Source organism: Rhynchophorus ferrugineus, unplaced genomic scaffold (assembly GCF_030347505.1).
Source record: "Rhynchophorus ferrugineus isolate W39M unplaced genomic scaffold, kcgeb_rfMv2 rfM1, whole genome shotgun sequence".
NCBI lineage: Eukaryota > Metazoa > Arthropoda > Insecta > Coleoptera > Curculionidae > Rhynchophorus > Rhynchophorus ferrugineus.
Genome location: NW_027472580.1, coordinates 31,453,404 through 31,467,415, shown reverse-complemented (window position 1 = coordinate 31,467,415; position 14,012 = coordinate 31,453,404). Strand labels below are relative to the sequence as shown.

Sequence of the window (14,012 nt, the reverse complement as noted above, 5' to 3'; positions counted from 1 at the left end):
ACAATGTTGGCATAATAATTGCCGTTCCTAATTTTGTTTTTAAAAATCATTATTTTTTAAAAAATGTCCTTTTTGGTGCTGGTCATTGCAAGATTCATGAAAAACATTGATTCCAACATGGGAATCTGGAAGCAAGCCGTTAACATTTAATTTAATAAACTCTAACAATGTACAAATCTATTGTTAACAAGAGAGAATATTTGAAAACGTAAAATCTGTATGAGCGAATATGGATATAGATTGTTCTATCGTAGCTAATATAAAATTAGCTCTATCATAGCCATATGAAGAATATCATATATTGTTAAATACTTCATAACAGAGAGATGAGATCTCTCATCTTTATCAATTATCAGTGGTCGGTCGTAGTTATACAGTTGATTGAGGAACCTCCATCGGTCAAGATGCTCAATATTCTACTTGATAAAAGTTTTGTTCGTTAGTGTAATTACTGGTATATTTTCTATTATCGACTTGAGCGTTTTGTGTTTGTGTTAGACAAGTGTTTTTTACAATTCTATCTAGACATTTGCATACCGGATGCCATTACCTACTAGTCCAGTTACCTTTCTAATATCAACTCTTACGATGATAAAAACAATTAACTATTGTTCATTTAAACACTCTGCAAATCATAAAATACAATCATATAAATTAGTGGTTTGGCTGTCGCAGTAGTCAAGGCGACAAGACCGTCCTCCAACAGTTGCGATAATCGTTGATTCAAATCTGCGCAGGGCATGGTAAATTTATGTTTATGTTTGTTAAAGACGATAGCGCAAACTCCGACAAGGAAAATGATCCACGCCAGTAATCAGGCTGAGTAAGGTCGGTTATCTTCTAGGATGTTTTCTGAGTTAACACCAAGAGGTGTGATTCGGAAGCTACGTTAAATAGTGCAGTGCATAAACCCTAATTTGTAAAAAGGATTTTTTTTATTATTTAATTAAAATATTGTTACTAGTCGTTTCCGTCTAACCTACAATTTTTCTTTATAATAACTTAAATCTAGGTATATAACTAGGAGGACCCGTCGGCCCTATCTCAGTCTCTGGTGAAATAATGTTTATACATGTCACTGCAGAATTTCTTAATATATGCACCTCACTACACAACACTACACAAGATCAGATGGTTTGATTCTTCTGAGTCTGTGTCCTGTTCTGGTGGTATCCAATAGTTCAAGCAATATTTCAATATTCGTATGAGAATGGAGTCTTTCCTTATGCCCCCCTGCAATTATCTTGATTTCTTGACTGACTGTGGGTATCTGAAGGTCTCGATGTAGGTAATTAGTCTTATAGTATTTGGGTGCACCCAATATACCTCTCAGGACTTTGTTTTGAAAAATTTGTATTTTATTTATGTTACTCTTTGCAGAACATCCCCATAGTTGAACTCCGTATGTCCATATAGGTTTTAGTATTTGCTTCTATAATAGCAATTTATTATGTATTGTTAATTGTGATTTTCTTCCAATTAGCCAGTACATTTTCCTATATTTCAATTCCAGTTCCTCTCTTTTCTTCTTTATATTTTCCTTCCAACGAAGTTTTGCCTCGAGATTTATTCCAGCACTTTCACTTTTTCACCAGTCTTTAGAATGTTATTGTTAGACTTTTTTAACGCCACATTTGTGATGCAGAAGTTATACTTTTGTTTCGTTTCACTGACCGTCCCTCCGAACATGTCTTTACTATGTGAAAGTCAAACGTCGACTAAAAGGAAAATATAACAAAAAAAATTATATATATATATATATATATATATATATATATATATATATAATCATACGCCAAAACGATAAAATCAAAAGAAAATAAATCCACAAAATGGAAATATTCACAAGACGTAAAAAATATCCAACCACAAATAAAAATTTTATAAGTCAGTTTGAAATTCATTGAATCAAATAACAGCATCAGACGGCAAGTAAAACGTAAAACATGGTCATGCATGTTTATGACGTATCCACAGAGATAGGGAGGTTTTGTATAATGCTACTATCACAAAAATTGAGAAATAAGACAAGTAAAAGAAAGACATGAATGTTGATAATGTGACCAGGGCAAAATGAAAACATTTTCAAAAACCATTACTGCTAATTATATATAATACTTTCTATAACAATATATTTAAAAAAGTCTCAAATAAATATCGCAATTCTAAGTCTCCGGCCAAACTTATTTTACCTTACTTATCTCATTAAAACTAAGTATTAGGTGAAAAATAAAATCCTTATCATGTAGAACCATTTTATCGTGCCGTATATCATTAATCGGATGAATACGTCATGAAATATTTAACAAAATTCTTAGATATATGTATTTTTGCTTTTTGTATAATATATCGCCTAAACCCTCCTGACATTTATCTCTTTCAATCCTTATCGCACAATTGTTTTCCTCCTATTTAACTCAGTTCTAAAATGTCCAAGTTTCCTTTGACTAAGAAGTTCCTCCCTCTTAGATATGAAACAGCAAGCTAGATAATCTTGAGGAAAAAGCCAGTATATCGATTATATGTCACGCCTGCACACAGCCTTACAGCCAGTTGAATTTACTCACATATTTAAACGTCACATAATACTCCTAAAATATTGTTCATAATCACGTTATCATCAGTGAAGAATTACTAAAGTACTAGAATTACTCGAAATAAAATAATATAAATATCGAAATCGAGTAATTATGAGTTCGAGATTTTCAACATGTTAAATTAAAATTCGTAACGATTGTTTTTTCTCATCTTTGGGTCAAGAAACAGATCCTGATAGAAAGAAATCAGTAAACAGTCAAAGAAATCAGTAAATAGAAATTAAGCACGTCATTTCTAGACAACAACAATTCCCAGTGGTTTGGTCTCATCTCAGTTATGTAACTTCATAGTAGACCACACTCTTGTTACAACTGAAAAATCTTAACTGAGTAACAAAATGATGTAAATGATATTTAAAAAATATTGTGAAGAAACAAGCAGAGAAGAGCGTTCAATAATGTTCGCTGATAATATTTTTGTTATTAGAGATGTTGAAGATTCAAGCTTTCTTAACTATGTAGTTCTTCAGTAAATCCTAAGAGAATCTGGTTAGAGCAAATGCAGAAGTTAAAATTCTTGGGAACAGTATCACAGTAGTAACCCTAATTAGCCATGATGCAGAAACTTCATCTTCAATCAGGTCTAATCTTTTTACTACGCTTAATTTTCCAACTATTCTGTATTTCTCTAAGATTTGGACAGTGCTATGCTATACTGTACGTAAATCTGAAATATTTTGAGCGTTTGGAGATATAATATACTAAAACGTGATTATAATGAGACAAACAGTACAGTACACAATTGAATAATAAATGTAGAAAAACAAAAGTTAAGGACTGGGAAAGGGTTTTAATTACAGAGACTATTAATTCACCTCAAAATGCCATTTTATTTAATGGAAAGAAGAGGCAGCCTCAGACACTGAGGGTAATAAAATAGAAGCTTCTGTCTCACTCGTTCACCCTTTAGGTAGTTTTTAAACTGATGACCGGATACGACCGGGCCGTATTACATAACATATATTCCAATGATTTGTTGAATAAAATGCAAACAAATCCACAGACTTCGACCTTCGGCACAACGAGCAGCTGAGAGGAACAATGGTGAGATTTGGTCTCTTAAATCACCGATTATGGATTGATGGTGACAATGATGGATTGATGATATCCTATTGTTCTGGTACCACTAAATATACAGATCTCATCTGGAATTTGTTGATGGTTCGACGTTCTCGACTCATTACTCTTCATATGGGTTTATTGCGAAATTACAGAAACAAATTGCTCTTCAGGAAACAGGTGGCAAGTATTAATCAAGCAAGTAAATCTGGCAACGTCTATGTGTTTCAATTCTTAATAGACTCAGTTTTCTTCCTTCTTAATCATTATCAAGGTTTTAGGCGTTCATTTGCTGTCAATAAGTCCAAATTTCAATGTTTTCAATAATTACTAAGACCATGAGTATCCATCGAAAAAATATTGACAAATCAATATAGCTACTAATCACTTTTAATATTTTCTGAATAGTACTTTCGGGATACTTTCTAAACCAAAATAGTTAAGTAAAACTCTCTGCATCGACACTTTATTTTATCCACACTGCCTAGTAGCGTGCAAAAATCAAATTGCATATGATAATCATTTAGCTCTCACCTTTTTTCACAATACTGTTATTAATTTATCTTTTTGCTATAACTTTCAAGTTGAGTGTACTATCTCGAAACTATTTCAGCAAAATCTCTCTTCATACTCTTCTTCATATTAATTCACTTGAAAATGTATTTTATTTAAAGAAAAGAAGAACCTACTTGTTGAAACAGGTAAAACAGGAAGAAATTATCCCTACCTCTATTTTAGTCATATCACTCATAACACAATTCAAAACAGATGGAAACCCCTCAGATCACAGTGCAGTCCATTTCCACTGCAGAACTAATCGTATAATGAAAAATCCTAAACCTCTCTCTTAAAGAAAATCTCACATGTATAGATGTGGTTGTTGTCCCATCTGGACAACTTCTAGTTCTAATAAAATTATACTTAAATATCGCCAATACCTTCGCCCGAAAGTTTGCGCCAGTTATAATGCGGGAAGGGGTTTTAAACACAAAACTATTAATTTATTGAAAAACTGTTTTATTTAAATGAAAGAAGCGTCGACTAGTTGAATGGCGAGAAAAAGACTGAGGGTAAAAAGAGGTAGAAATCATCACGACGTCTATTTTTAGATTTAGAAATAAAATTATCGCTATCTAAAACATAACATCACGTTAGATAAAAAAAACAGAGCAGATTAAACTCAAAATCAAGCAACTGTACTGGTTAGCTGGAAGATACTCTCGACTTGACCTAAAATCAAAGAGATTGATTTATCAATCAAATAGATACACGAAGTGATCCAAGATTTCGCCCTAAAATATGAAATAAGGTTGCTAAATCACAGCAACGTGGAAGCAATAAAGCTACTGGACGATACACACGAAGTCAGAAGATTGAAGCGAACCAAACCATATGAACTACTTTAGTGTATAAATGTGTTTTTAACTTTAGCTTAAGTAGATTAGTTCTATTCTAATTTGGGAAATGCATACTGATATATTTATCCCCTTCACGCCTTGCTTGTATATTAATGCAAGTACAACAGAACAGTAGTAATAAATTAATTGTGAGTTAAGATTATACTTAGCAAATCGAATGTAATATGTAATTAATAAAAAAAATCTAAAATGTTCACCGCTACCTCCACATTATCTGGAGTCCAAAAAAAAAACAATTATTTAGACCTATAACTTTGTGTTAAAGCTTGAATTTCGATAACTACTTCTACTAGGGGCTTATTTACGTAACGCCATTTCCTTTATCGCTAGATCAACCCACACGAGTGTAAAACTCCCATAGCACTGGGCTAGGAAATTAACGCTGTAAAACATTTTCATTGAACAGATTAAATTGGGTCTATTTACGCTCGGAAAATTTATGTATCCTTTTAACTTTCCCCTCAAGCCGTGATCAGGAATAATTGCTTTCGGTTAGACACTATTTAAGTTTTTATCGCCGCCTAGCCATCAGATACCGAATGCTCTAAATATATTATGCAGTTGCTAAATCAGTTTCGGAATTTACCAGACATTGACAGCGCACAATCCAACAAGGAATATTTTCGATTAAACTATTTGGTCCTCAAACACTTTCATATTTTATGCATAGCTCATAATTTCAATTTATATTGTTATTTAAGTTATCACTAGACAACAAGATATTATTATATAAATCTATGCTCAAGCCTATTTAGTCATATGGAATCCCAACTATGGGGAACCGCTAGCAAGTCTAATATATCCATCATAAAACGGTTCCAAAATAAAGTGTTGCGTGCTATTGTCGAGGCCCCATACTATGTTTCAAATGAAGTGATACAATGCGATAATCCTGTAGGATCAATAACAAGTGTAATTCAACGTGTTTGTGTGAAGTACTACGAAAAGGTGTTAGTGCATCCCAATGTACTCGCTAATCAGCAAAATATGCGACGTGACAGTGAAGTACGTAGACTAAAACGTCTAACATCATCTGATCTAACTATTGGACATATATAAACTTTAGAATAAACTTTAGAATAAAACTAATTTTTTAAAATAGTATTTTATACAAGAGATCACTTCATGAAGTGATTTTCTACATGCCATGTATATATAATATACACATAACAAATACTTATTGCCTTCTGGGCAGATTGTGGAACTAATAAGAGTAACAAGGAAATGAACAACAGTTGCTAGAGAAAAGCATTGTAATATTGAAATGAATTTGGTACTTTTATCAAATTTTTCATATTTTATCAGTTTATGAATATCATAAAGCGCGCATTTTTCTCTTGATATTTTATTGTCAAACTAAAAATAAAAAAAAACAATGTTTGGATATTTGGGTAGAAGATGTTTGTCGCCAACTCAATACGAAATCATCAGTTCTTTCCATAAAATAAAATTGTTTTTCAAGTAAATAAAAGTGTTGTTTTAAAACTTTCACATATTAAAACTGACACAGTTGAGAGAATTCCAGGAAGATCATAAGGATATTTCATTTTGAATTCAGATTAACCTTGGATTTGCAATCGTTCTGCAGTTACTTAAAGTATTTCTTGGTGTACTTATCGCAGTGGAAACCGTAAGAACACAAAAGGCGGGATGAAAGTGCTCGAAGACTCCTACCCATAGACAATTCCAATTAGGATACACCGGAGCCTTGAAAAGCTTCCTCAGTTCGTGGATTTCCGACAAAAGCATCGTTGTTCAAAGTGTAAGACGACCAAAGGCTGGCTGAAGTTGCTGTGAACTTCCATAGCATTCTGTAATTTGTTAACAGAAGCTTGCAGATCAGGGTGTATGGTTAACAAAGGCAGATTGCAGCATTTCAGTTTCTTATCCATAGGTTATTGGGATTAGGACTTCGAAAATTATTCTGTATAGGATATACCGTGGACATATGGGGCCCTGTGTTTGTGATAAGACTAAAGATTATGTTAACAGTAAGCCCTTCACATTTCATAACTTGATAATAGATAGACTAGATTTTAATTTACTGATAAAGGTGACACTGACTATAGACTCTCTTGTTGCATATGGTAGACAAGAATCTATTTCGAACTTCGTTAAGAACTACTTAAGCTGAAGTTAAGAATACTCTTATGCACTGAATAAGTTCGTGTGGTTTGGTTCGCTACACGTGGCAGTGATTTAGCAACTTTATTTTAAGGCGAGATATTGGATCACGGATATGGTAATTAATGTTAGAACTTTGTTTTAGGAGCGTTGCATTACTAACTAGTTAGTTTGATGTTTTAGAGCAACCCCATATTTTGACCACATAGGTCCAAAGTGGTTTTATAATAAACAAATAAACCAATCTCTTTGTTTGTAGGTCAAGTTGAGAGTATTTTCCAACTAATCAGTACTATGGCTTGACTTTGAGTCTAATCTGCTCTGCTTTTTGGCTAACATGATGTTTCCAATTTAACCTAATTATCGAGATATATTCCGAGGTATTTAACTGATTGTGTTTGAGGAACATCAGTCAAATAATATTATTTGCAGATTTGGAGTTATTAAGCTGTATTTTCCAGTTTCTAATCCATTTGTAGATCTATTTGTACTTTTTCTGCAGCCTAAGACAGAGATACATCTTTTGCCATGATAATTGTGTCATCATCAAATGTACCAAGTACTGTTACAGATATAAGATTGGTCCAGGACACTACCCTGTGGAACTCCAGCCGAACTAGGTTTTAGCGTTGAAATACACCTTCAGCAAGATTCTAAATTTTCTTTCGAAAATATATAATTCCGGCAGTGTACAGTAATTCCACGATAGCAATTTACTCATTCTGTAGATTAAGCCCAAATGTCATAGCCGATTAAAAGCTTGTGAGACGTCCAGGAATCCAATATGGTTATTTATTTTCCTCGAATGTGTTTTCAACAGCCGCTGTTACTCTGTGCACTTCGTCGATTGTCGAGTGGTGATTTTGAAATACAAACTAGAAATCTGGTATTTCTATAAATGGTTTAATACGTTTTAACATAGCCCTGTAAGATGCAACTTGTTCTGTCGGTTTGTTAGGTTGAATATGAATAAAATTGCTTAAATGACAAATATACTCCTAAGGTCGGAACACTATATCGAGTACACACTTGATAAGTGTTCTCTCATGTGTTTCATATTGTATTTAATGTTATTCTCAGACAATATAAATATAAATTGATTTGATTGATTGAAAGAACAACGATATATATATATATATATATATATATATATATATATATATATATATATATATATATATATATATATACATATATATATATATATATATATATATATATATATATATATATATATATATATATCGTTGTTCTTCCAGGTAACACCTTACAATTAAAAAAAGAGCAAATCTACTATCCAATGCTGTTACATTTTCCTTTTTTCATGCAAAGGACGGAACCTATGTTGAACTCAGACATAATCCACGAAGCCACTATATTTTAGACTGATTAAAACCAGTAGCACTTCGGGATTATTTTTGGTATTTTTATATGGTTTAATATGGATTCAAGCAAACAACATTCTATGCAATCGTAGAATCTTTCTTGATGATACCAATGTTTCCAGATGATTGGATCTAGCAGAGTATCGACAATATGTTGGAGTTACAATAGTTAGTGTTTGTAATCCTCCTAAAAAGTAAACTCTTGCCCGAATAGGCCATGTGCCATTAGTATCAATGTAAAGAACCCTTAAATAACCTAACCTAGATGCTAACATTTCTCTACATATAACAACAGCTTTCTTTTTTTAGTATTATTTAGTTATTCACTGCATACAGCCGTTAATCATAAAAACGTTCACTTTTGCATTTTCGACATTAATTACTTTTGTTGTAGATTTTGGTTTATAGAAACCTACTGTTGAAGCCTATTAAATGCTTTTTAAAAAGTATGTTGATGCTGCTCCGTCTCTATTGACGATTGATGTTTCAACGTTTCAAAACTAGCAATTTTGATGTCAATAAAAAGATCACAAGTTGACAAAAAGGATAATGACACGCACGGAAAACTCAGTTCAAGTTATCAAAGAAAATTCAGGCGAGTTGCGATGAAAAGGGGATGTACTACGACAATCCCATCAAAAAGGCATGGGTTAATGCTGAAGGATCGTCCACATCGATACACAGCGGAATATTCATAGCTGAACAGTTTTGTTGTGCATATGGTATGCTAAAATCGAATGAAATCGTTACTGCAGATATCTACAGATGCTAATGTAATCAATTAAACGACATATTGTTACAAAAAAGGCTATTAATAGCGAGTAACATATTCAAAGTCTTCTATGAGAGAATTCGGCTGCTTAATTCATGTTGATTTATTTGATCGTTGATTAAAGACACATTATTGCAGATTGAATGAGATTTTTTCACACCAAGCAGGTATGGCGTCTTCTTATTACTACTAGTTCAGATTAATACATGACCTGGGTGACATACGGTTTACAAATTATGAAGAAGTACAAAAATAAATGGATGATTGAATACTACATCGATATGTTTCCAGAAAAATATTGCAAAAAATTGACTTAAGAATCGATATTTTAAAAAAAATATATCGATATATGGGCAAATAAAGAATATTTCACCTCTAATTTTCCACTCAAAATTCCTTTAATGATACCTTCCTACGTTTTTACAAAGTTGGATTTATCTTACAACTATCGATATTTTTTTAAAAGAATATCGAAAAATGTCAGGCAAGAAAATAACGAATCCTAAAATATGTCACGAAATAACTCCTATATAAATAAATAAATCCGCCCACACTTTGGCAATGGTCAAATAGATCCTCGCCTATAAAATTTACAGAACAGTATCCACAATGATCGTATCGCAAAACCCACATTTTATGTAAAGCGGAAGTTCATAGGTCGACTTTTTATTTTGGCCTTATTTACGATTCAAACCATAAAAACTAATCGGGAACTACATCAAAGCAATCATAAAATTTAAGGTATGAACAGACACGCCATTTATTGTAAAATAAAACACACGAAAAGGTAACAATAACATGTAATAATGGTGGAAAATCTTGATATCAAAAGGCTTGTGTTGATTTCTTGTAACAATACGGTTTTATCAATGATGTCATTCAATCATGGGGACATTTAAATAGACTGTAATGATGCTTGGAAAAAGCAAAAATAAAAGCGAAACGTGCAAAGTTTATGAGTGCTTTATTGCAGAAAAACAGCAAAATATATTGATTTGTTTTTTTTTTACTACTTTTGTGCTTTTTATGTCCCGCGAATCTTTTATTATATAATTTTTACTACTGAAAAATAAATGTTTACAAACATTGAAGTTAAAAGGTTATAAAAATTAGTTGATGACATTTTATAAAATATTGGCAAAATCAAATTACATATATAAAATTTAAACTATAAAACCACAAATTTTATTTGTTAATATGGCTATTAAACGAATGTTCTATAACTGTGTTTTTAGTTAAATATTAACGAATAATATGGATCCGTTCGTATTTAAGTACGTAACTAAACAATGACATCAATACAGAAGCACAGAATGTCAATGCTTTGTGTGAGAAAATACTTGTCAATATATTTGTCAAAACACTTACATAACACACTAAAAATAATAAATAACAGAAAAAATTGTGGTATTGTATCTATGATATTTGCATTATATTTTTGCTATGAATAAAACTCATTCATTATTATCTCTATCATGTATAGTCTTTCCAATAAAACAGCTAACGAATGCCATAGATGACGTCAAATATACTTGCAAGCCCAGCTCGTAAAAATGTAAAATGTGTCTACAAAATTCTTCGAAACATTAATGACAATAATTAGTGGTTACAAACCGGCAAATGTTGTAAACCAAAATTCTAAGTTAATGAGGCAACATTGCGACGTATTGGAATTATAAATATTGATAACGTGCATTGGCTATTTTATTGGATAAACTGAATCTCAAAAGAGGAGAATTTTTGCATCATAATGAACTGATTATCAGCAACTGAATGGTTCGTCTGGCTTGGCTGGGCATTCAAATTAGGATCAAAGAAAGTTTTAAAGACAATTTTTGAAATCTAATACAATTTCTTTAAAACTGACAAACGATCACAAGTCTTACTTTTTTTTATCACAGTTTCTATGTATCGATATAAATCGATGATTCTAATTGCTTTTATCACAGTTTCAATGCTGCATGCTAATCCCACCATATACACACTTAGACTTGGTTATGAATATTCCGATTCAGTGGGGATGTGTATATCTCTCCTGGTCTAAACCATGACTTCTTGTGCTTGAGATTGTCATAATAGTCGAATAGTATCTTAATAAAATAGTGGAATAGTAGTTACTTACTTTTCGCAGCAAAGCAATTAAACACCAAATATAAAACGCTTGGAAATGGCATTGCCCGTCAACAGTGTAGAACTTTTTTCATTTAAATCTTTCCTGTTGCATATAAACATGTCGATACAATGACAATTATTTAATAAAATAAGTAAATACAGTTATTTGAAAGTTTGAAGAATTTCGTTCAATAAACAATTCATTGCATATCTTCAAATCAAAGATCAAAGGTAATGAATGCCGAAAATGCTGTTTTGAGCATTTCGTGATTAGCGTCATGTACAAATAACTCATTAATACTAAATGGACAACTTCCCACCTACTTTTATTTACTCTTAGGCAGCTGTTGTAAAACATTAGCAATTATTCCAAATAATGTAAACAGACCAAAAGATATATTTTTTAGATATGCTTATTAGACTCTTAATTTACATATTAATTTGTTACTACTATTCTGTTATTCTGTTGCATTAATACACAAAAAAATCGATTACGGGATTAATATATCAGTAAGTATTTCCCGAATTAAACTAAAACTAATCTACTTAAGGTAAAGTTGAGAATAACACTATAGAAGTATATGTGGTTTGTTTCGCTTCAACCTCCTGATTTCTTTCGTGTTGTCCAGTAGGGGTATTGCTACCAAGTTGATGTGATTTAGTAACTTTATTTCACGTTTTCATGTTTTGGTTAAAGCGAAATCGTGGATCACTTAATCATTTGGATAAGCATTGGTAATTAATCGTAAAACTTTGTTTTGGCATCTTTTGCAATATTAGTTGTTTTGATGTTTTAGTGCTACCCCATATTTATACCCCATAGGTCAAATTAACTTTATGATTGACTATCGACTGATACGTCAAACTCTGATTTTAGGTCTAATAGTCTCTATCTTCCGACTACTATAGTTGGATCTGTTCGTAATTAAGTACGTGACTAAACAATGACATCAATACAGAAACACAGAATATCAATGCTTTGAGTGAGAAAAAATTTGTTAAAATACTTGATCAAACAAATAATAAGCTGTATAAATAGAAAAATAGTAAATAGCTGTAAAAATAATGGTATTGTCTCTATGATATTTGCATTACATTTTTTGTTATGAATAAAACTCATTCATTATTATCACTATCATGTATAGTCCTTCCAATAAAACAGCTAACGCATACCATAGATGACGTCAATTATACTTGCAAACGTAGTTCGTAAAAATATATAATGTGTTTTAAACTGGGAGCAAATGTTTCCTTCTCATTTTACCGTAGTTAAAAAGTAACAGAATGTATAATGTGTAAAATTCAATTTGTATTGGTACTGGTTATCAAATGTCTACAAAATTCTTCGAAACATAATTAACAATAATTAGTAGTTACAAACAGGAAATTGTTGTAAACCAAAATTATAAGTTAATGCGGCAACATTGCGACGTATTGGAATTATAAATATTGATAACGTGCATTGACTGTTTGATTGAATAAATTGAATCTCAAAAGAAGAGACTTTTTCATCATAATTTCAAACTGATTATCAGCAACTGAATGATTCGTCTGACTTAGGAATTGATATTCTTGATTCGGAAAAGGGGAATAACTTGTTAGCATTTCATTTCACAAGTTTTACTAGTTTTTAATCACAGTAGTACTTCATTCACGTTCACTTAATTACATTTCTATATATCGATTTAAATCAATGATTCTAATTGCTTTTGTGGGTACCCAACTTCCCACTCAAGTTACCACAATGTATCCTTTATATTTATTATGTATATTTCAACACTGCATGTTAATCCCACCATATACACATCTAGGCTTGGTCATGAATATTCCGATTCAGTGTCGATGTGGGTATCTCTCCTGGTCTAAACCATGAGTTCTTGTGCTTGAGATTGTCATAATAGTCAAATAGTAGCTTAGTAGAATAGTAGTTACTTTCTTTTTACTGCAAAGCAATTATACAGCAAATATGAAACGCTTCGAAATGGCATTGCCAGTCAACAGAACTAGAACAGAACTGCCAGTCTGTAGAACTTCTTTCTTTTAAATATTTCCTATTGTATATAAACGTGTAGATACAGGCGACTAATTAGCTGCTAAGCCGTCTAAATGAAAATTATTTACAAGTTAATACAATTATTTGAAATTTTGAGGAATTTCGTTCAATAAGTAATTCATTATATATATTCAAATCAAACATCAAAGGTAATGAATGTCGAAAATGCCGTTTTGAGCATTTCGTGATTAGCGTCAAATAGCGAATACTAAATGGAAAACTGCTATTTTGTCCATATGAATGTCAAACAATGTCAAATTGATTGTTTTATAATTGTTTACATTGATATTTCGTATTTCGTGGTTCAGCTAACATAATTTAATGAAAATATGTTTTAATCTATCCTTATATTTTCTTTTTACTTTTTGCCGGTACAAAAAAATCATTTCCAGATTTTGATTTTGATTTATTGTTATATTACTTCCATTTATCGTCAATATTCGTATTCAATTCAAATAATTATAAGATTTAAAAATCCTATTATACTTTCAA

General features: G+C 31.6%; 1 protein-coding gene across 1 annotated transcript in view; it reads left to right on the top strand.

The window, feature by feature from the left end:
• The window catches only part of LOC143206684 (A-type potassium channel modulatory protein KCNIP1), a 77,371-nt gene that overhangs the window by 22,316 nt on the left and 41,043 nt on the right, over window positions 1-14,012 (top strand). The gene's annotated exons all lie outside the window — the stretch shown is intronic.